A 5,800-nucleotide genomic window follows, 5' to 3' on the forward strand; every position below is an offset into this window, starting at 1 on the left:
CCAAATTGTTCAAGTCCGCAGAAAAATACAGAAATCGTGCGGAAATATACAGCATTCCGCAGAACGAAACCGTAACTATCTTAAAAACCCAAAAATAAATATTATTTGACATAAATAATACAATGAATAGTAAAAACGACACAAAATCCGCAATTGAATCTTTTTGCGTTAAGCTGCACGGCTCGTTCAGTAAACTGTCAGTCAGCAAAGCCGGTATCGGAAACGTGTCAAAAATAATAAAATTTTTAGTCCAAAAAGTTGGATTAAATATTTGGATAATAAAACAAGTACAAAAATAAATTTTTGTTATGTATTTATCTAAACAAAACACGGTGTCAGTATTTAACCCGGTACATGACCGAACCGACTTTTTCACCCGAATTACAAACTAAAAATTTCAGTGAACTAGTTTTAACTAGTGTCACACTATTTTAAAATATGAAGGCTTAAAACCTTGTACATATTTTTATATAAAATGTCAAAGTTCTTAAAATGCTTAAAAGCTTCTAGTTAAAACAAGTTTTTTTTTTTAAAAAAAAAAATTCAGCAATTTCTTTTCTTTTTGCTGAATTTTCGTCCAAGTGGGCACCCCACTATTTGTTTTTTATTTTTATTTTTTTAATTGAATGATTATCTAGATGATGAAGTGGAGTATGTGTTGGCATGGTATTAACATAAGTGTAAGAGTTAGTTATGTGGTGTCATTGTTATAACACTTTTCATAAATCATTTACACACACTACAAATCTTTTACACCTTTTCAAACACACACAAATTCTCTCAAACACCTTCATATCTTCATCAACCTACCAAGAACACCATAGAAAAACCCTTCCATCATATTCATCTTTCTTATAAACCACATGGATTTTCATGGAAATTAAGAAGATCTAAAGTATTTGCAAGTTAAATCAAGCCTTTTTATCCATCCAAGAGTCTTCTAACAACAAGATCTTCATCTTCTTTGGATCATAAGCTCTTTTAGATCATACCTAGCCTAGAGCTAGAAGTGAGCTTCTAACTTTATATTTATTTTTCTTACTTACTTATGTTATGATTATTATTATAACTAGTAAAAACAAAATAATCATAAATAATAGTATGAAAATATAAAGAAGCAAAAATACAAATCATGATATCTATGTTTGTTTATGTTGTGATTAAGGTTTGTTATTTTAAATATTTGATCTTGTTGAGATGATTAAGACATGTATAACTTGTTAGATGATATTCTAAAAATATGATCTAACAAGTATACATAAACATGTTAAAGTTTTTTTTTTATATATTGGATGATCAAAATCTATGGTGTAATTAAAGTATTTAATGTTTTTAAATAAAAACAAGACTTTTTACAAGAGTATAAAAAGTAATATACAACATGAGATTTTTATAAAAGTTGTAAAAACTAGAAGTAAACTAGGTTTTTGAACTAGTCAACATATGTTGTAAGCAAGTTCAAAACCCTACATGATTTTGAGATCATCTTGATAAGATTATGTTACAAATCTTGTTATAAAGTTTATGTATCTTGTTTATAAAAGTTATGAGTAAATTGTGATGTTGATTTGAAAAGAAAAAGATATGTTTATTAAACATGGCAAAGTGATTAAAACAAAGGTGATATGGCAAAATTTTCTTAAAAACTATATGATATAAAAACTATCATTTTTAGTTAAATCTTTCCAAGATTTACAAAGATATAAAAGAAAACTTTTTATAAAAAGAAAAGATTAGATAATTATATATTTTGAGAAAATATATATTTGTTCATTTTAACAAGTTATGTGATATGTAGTAATTTGTGTATTAGTTATATATATCAAAGATAAGAACTTGATTAAAATGGTGATAACAAACTCAAAAAGACTTTAGAATTCAAGTCTTACCAAATTTCATATAAATACGCCTTAAAGACATATTACGGACACTACGAACAATCGGACATAAATTATGGACAAAACGGACGACGAACGAACTTATGGACATCTTACCCATCCGAGGACTTAATACGACATCTAGACGATCTTTCGACACAGACACAAAATTTACGTTACCATTACCAAACTTCGGACATTTTGGAAAACTTATAAAAAGCATTATGTTTTTATTATCTAAAAAGTATAATTAGAAAATTTTTATAAAATTATTTTTATAAAAATGAAAGACTTATCTTTTGGGCTAAATATTTATATAAAATGGGCTTATATTTTTTTATTAAATTATATTGGACTTAAACTAAATACTTGGGCTAAGCCCAATAGCAAATAACTCATGGGCCAAGCCCAATACCAAACTTATGGGCCCAAAAGCCCAACACTATTTAAAGCCCAACACTATTTAAACCCAACACTATTTAGGCCCAATGACATAACTTGTAATGAAATACAAGTATACGATTAATTACTACTAAACACGAATTCAAGGGAACTAGATCCGACTATATGACATACCAGATACACGATTACTTACATATATGTATTTGGAAAAATATATATATAACGGTTAAACAATAAAGACATACAAGTCTTACACATAATTAAGACATAAGACTTGTACTCAAGTTATTTACAAAGACCGAAGTGTCTAACAAAATATAACAACGATTGTAGGTCGCAATACTGTTCAGGACTACCGTACGTGAAATCATATTTACTTCTACTCACTGAAGCGATACTGTGAGTTCATGTCCCCTTTTCATTTTAAATGTTTTTCAAGCTTTACAACTATCGGGGAAAATACATGTACAATAAGTATGATAAGTCAAGGAATGAAACACCTTAGATCATGTGCGAAATTAGGGCCATAACTAAAGCACCATTAATCCAGTTTGGACCAAGGAACAAAGGGTTAGATCTAATGGGTTTTGGCGAGCCCCACTCATGGTCATTCATTTACCTAGGAGTGCGTTTGTTGCCCTACGACATGGTGTCGATACAATTAAAATCGTCTAGGGTTGGTTTGCTTCCTAATTCGTCACACATATTAATGTCCTTGCAAAACATTAATGATCACGATTTCATTGACGCTTTTCATACTATATTTGATTCAAATACAAATACATTTTACATTTTTCGGGTGTATCATACAGAACTAAACTGCATGAACTCGCTCAACCTTTGTTGATTTTTCTACTTAAACATGTATTTCAGGGAATTAGTGGACCTTGTCAGGGATTCTAATTCGGGAAACAAGTATCAAGACTCCGTGCCATCTTTTGAAGGGTTTATCTATTATACTGCCGCTTTGCGGTGATATAGTGGACAAAGCCTTAGTGTTTAAAATTTTCGTTTTGAATGTATGAAATAATAACAACTTAGTTTCTTTGAATGGTTTGTAAATTATAAACTTAATGTATGTTGCGCATCTTTTGAGCAATTATGGTAATGGCAATGGAGTATGTTTTATTCATTCAGTATGTTTACTTATATCGTTATGCAATGAGAACCAACAGATCACACCTCGCGCTTCCGCTACGAGCAGGGTGTGACAAAAATCGTTTGGAGCGTGCTTTATTCCACGCCGAAGAAGGGGATGAAGTGGCCAATCACAGTTAATCTCCTTTTTTTGGCCAATAAGATTTTTTTGATGGTTTTTTATTTATTTAATTTTAACACCCCTTTTAACATTTTGATGGTTTTTTATTTATTTAATTGTTTAACACCTCTTTTAACATAATGACTCACATCTTCACTACACTTATTTTAGAAAACGGCTCATAATGCCCACTATTGATTCTAAGGGTTAATGAAATAAGTGATGAATTAAAATAAGATGATGTTTTAGCTCATCCACCTTAATTAAAGAGGTAATGTAAAAAAATATATGTATTAAAATACTATTCGTTCTAAGATTCAATGAAATGAAGGATGACTAGTTCCAAAAAGTACAATAATATAAAATGATGCTTTAGTTCATCCATCTTGGGTTCATCTTTGAAGCTAAGGGGTTTGTTGACCTCCCATCATTAGAAGTAATGTAACCTTATTTTAGCATAAATAAAATCTTTGAATTGTAGGATTTTATGAAGTCATGCGTCTGTCAATGGTTAGGCGTGGCAAAGAGGAAATGTAAAATATCAGTGGTTAGGCATGCCACAAGTGGTGGAAGGCTTGCATTTCTTTTGAGAGATGCAAGTTCAACTCCCACTTGGTGCAGAGTGAGGCACCGGTGGGCAATGATAGGAGACCCAGGGAAACCTGGGTTGGATCCTTGAGCCAAACGGGTTTTACCGGTAATTTCACCGTCATGCCTACAGGCGGGTGGGTTACCGGGTTTTCCCCAGAATTGGAGGTGGACTCGGATTACTCTCGGAGTACTCCGTTTGTCCAATGGATGTCCCGAGAGTGCTCGAGATTTATTCCGTTGGCCGTTAAAAAAATATACGTGTGCTAAAATACTAGTTGTTCTAGGATTTTATGAAATGTAGGATGAGTAGTTCTAAAAGAAAATAAGTTTTAAGTTGACCTTTTTGATTATCAGAATTTGTCGGAACTTTATATGATTAGCTTTATATCTGTCTCTGAAAACTCTTAAAAAAATTTTAGGCCTTGGGAGACAAAAAGTAATTGGGCCCAAAATTGTGGTTAAGGGAAAATGAATTAAAAGTCAAGACATGAACTTAAGAGTTTTACATTATCTTGAGATGGTTTTTACACTCCAACACCGACACTTTTTTGTATAATTAGTGGATGCATATATTAAATATATAATTTAGTATACATTTAAAATCTTATAGATACCTTTCGGGCCCTTTGAAAATTTGGGTCTCGAGCAACGACACGAGTTGGCCGGCCCTGCTTTATGTTTCCGACTACGAACAAAGTCATTGTTCTATCAGTGGCTAGGTGTGACAAAGAGGAAATGGAAAAAATCCGTGTTTTGTTTTAAGATTCAATGAAATGAAGGATGAATAATTTTGTAAGGCTTCATTGTCCTCCCATCATCGGAATTTGTCGATCATTTTTTCTTAACATGAGATAAATCTCTGAATTGTAGTCAATAGATTAGAGAGTATATAAGTCTACGCACACCTTGCCAAGTTATGGTTTTATCACTGGTTAGGTGTGACGAAGACATGGGCGGTGATGAGGGTGTGCGGGGAGGACCACCGCACAGGACCCGTGATTTCGAAAGGCACGTGGTTTTTATAAAAAAATTTGATATATATGTTAATTTTCTTTAAATAGTATACCTATACCAACTCCAAGATAGACCCATTTACAATACAATTTTTATGGTTTGGAAGTTAGCGCATTGGCATTAGCTTTAGTGAGCCCAATACCCATTTGATTTTAAATTAAATAATAATAATAATAATAATAATAATAATAATAATAATAATAATAATAATAATAATAATAATAATAATAATAATAATAATACAATACGGAAGAGCAAATTTTTCGAGCTCGAACATGGTACATAAATTCTCAGAGACGCCCCTGGACGAGGAGGACATGTAAAAATATGTGTATTAAATTAATATCTAAGAGTTTATGAAATAAAGGATGACTATTTCGAAAAAATACAATAAAACAAGAAGGCGTTTTTTTGTTCATTAACTTTTGTTGCATGTACGGAACTGCGTTTGTTGATCTCCAATTATCAGAAATGGTTGAAACTTCTTTTTTTAACAAGATTACAACTCATAATTGTAGTCTACACAAAGAACATAATTTATTGCTCACCCCGGCTGAAGTCATTGTTTTGCTGGTGATTAAGTGTGACAAAGGAAAATTGCAAAAGTCCATGTATTAAAATACTATATATTCTATGAGTTTATGGAATGACGGATAAG

General features: G+C 31.5%; 1 long non-coding RNA gene across 1 annotated transcript; it reads left to right on the plus strand.

Moving 5' to 3' along the window:
* Positions 1 to 726: 726 nt before the first annotated feature.
* On the plus strand, positions 727 to 3,380 carry LOC110910768. The gene is made up of 3 exons (XR_002576445.2): positions 727 to 1,009; positions 2,613 to 2,678; positions 3,153 to 3,380. It is a non-coding gene; the product is annotated as an uncharacterized LOC110910768 (long non-coding RNA).
* The last annotated feature ends 2,420 nt before the right edge of the window (positions 3,381 to 5,800 follow it).

Source organism: Helianthus annuus, chromosome 15, assembly GCF_002127325.2.
Source record: "Helianthus annuus cultivar XRQ/B chromosome 15, HanXRQr2.0-SUNRISE, whole genome shotgun sequence".
Classification (NCBI taxonomy): Eukaryota; Viridiplantae; Streptophyta; class Magnoliopsida; order Asterales; family Asteraceae; genus Helianthus; species Helianthus annuus.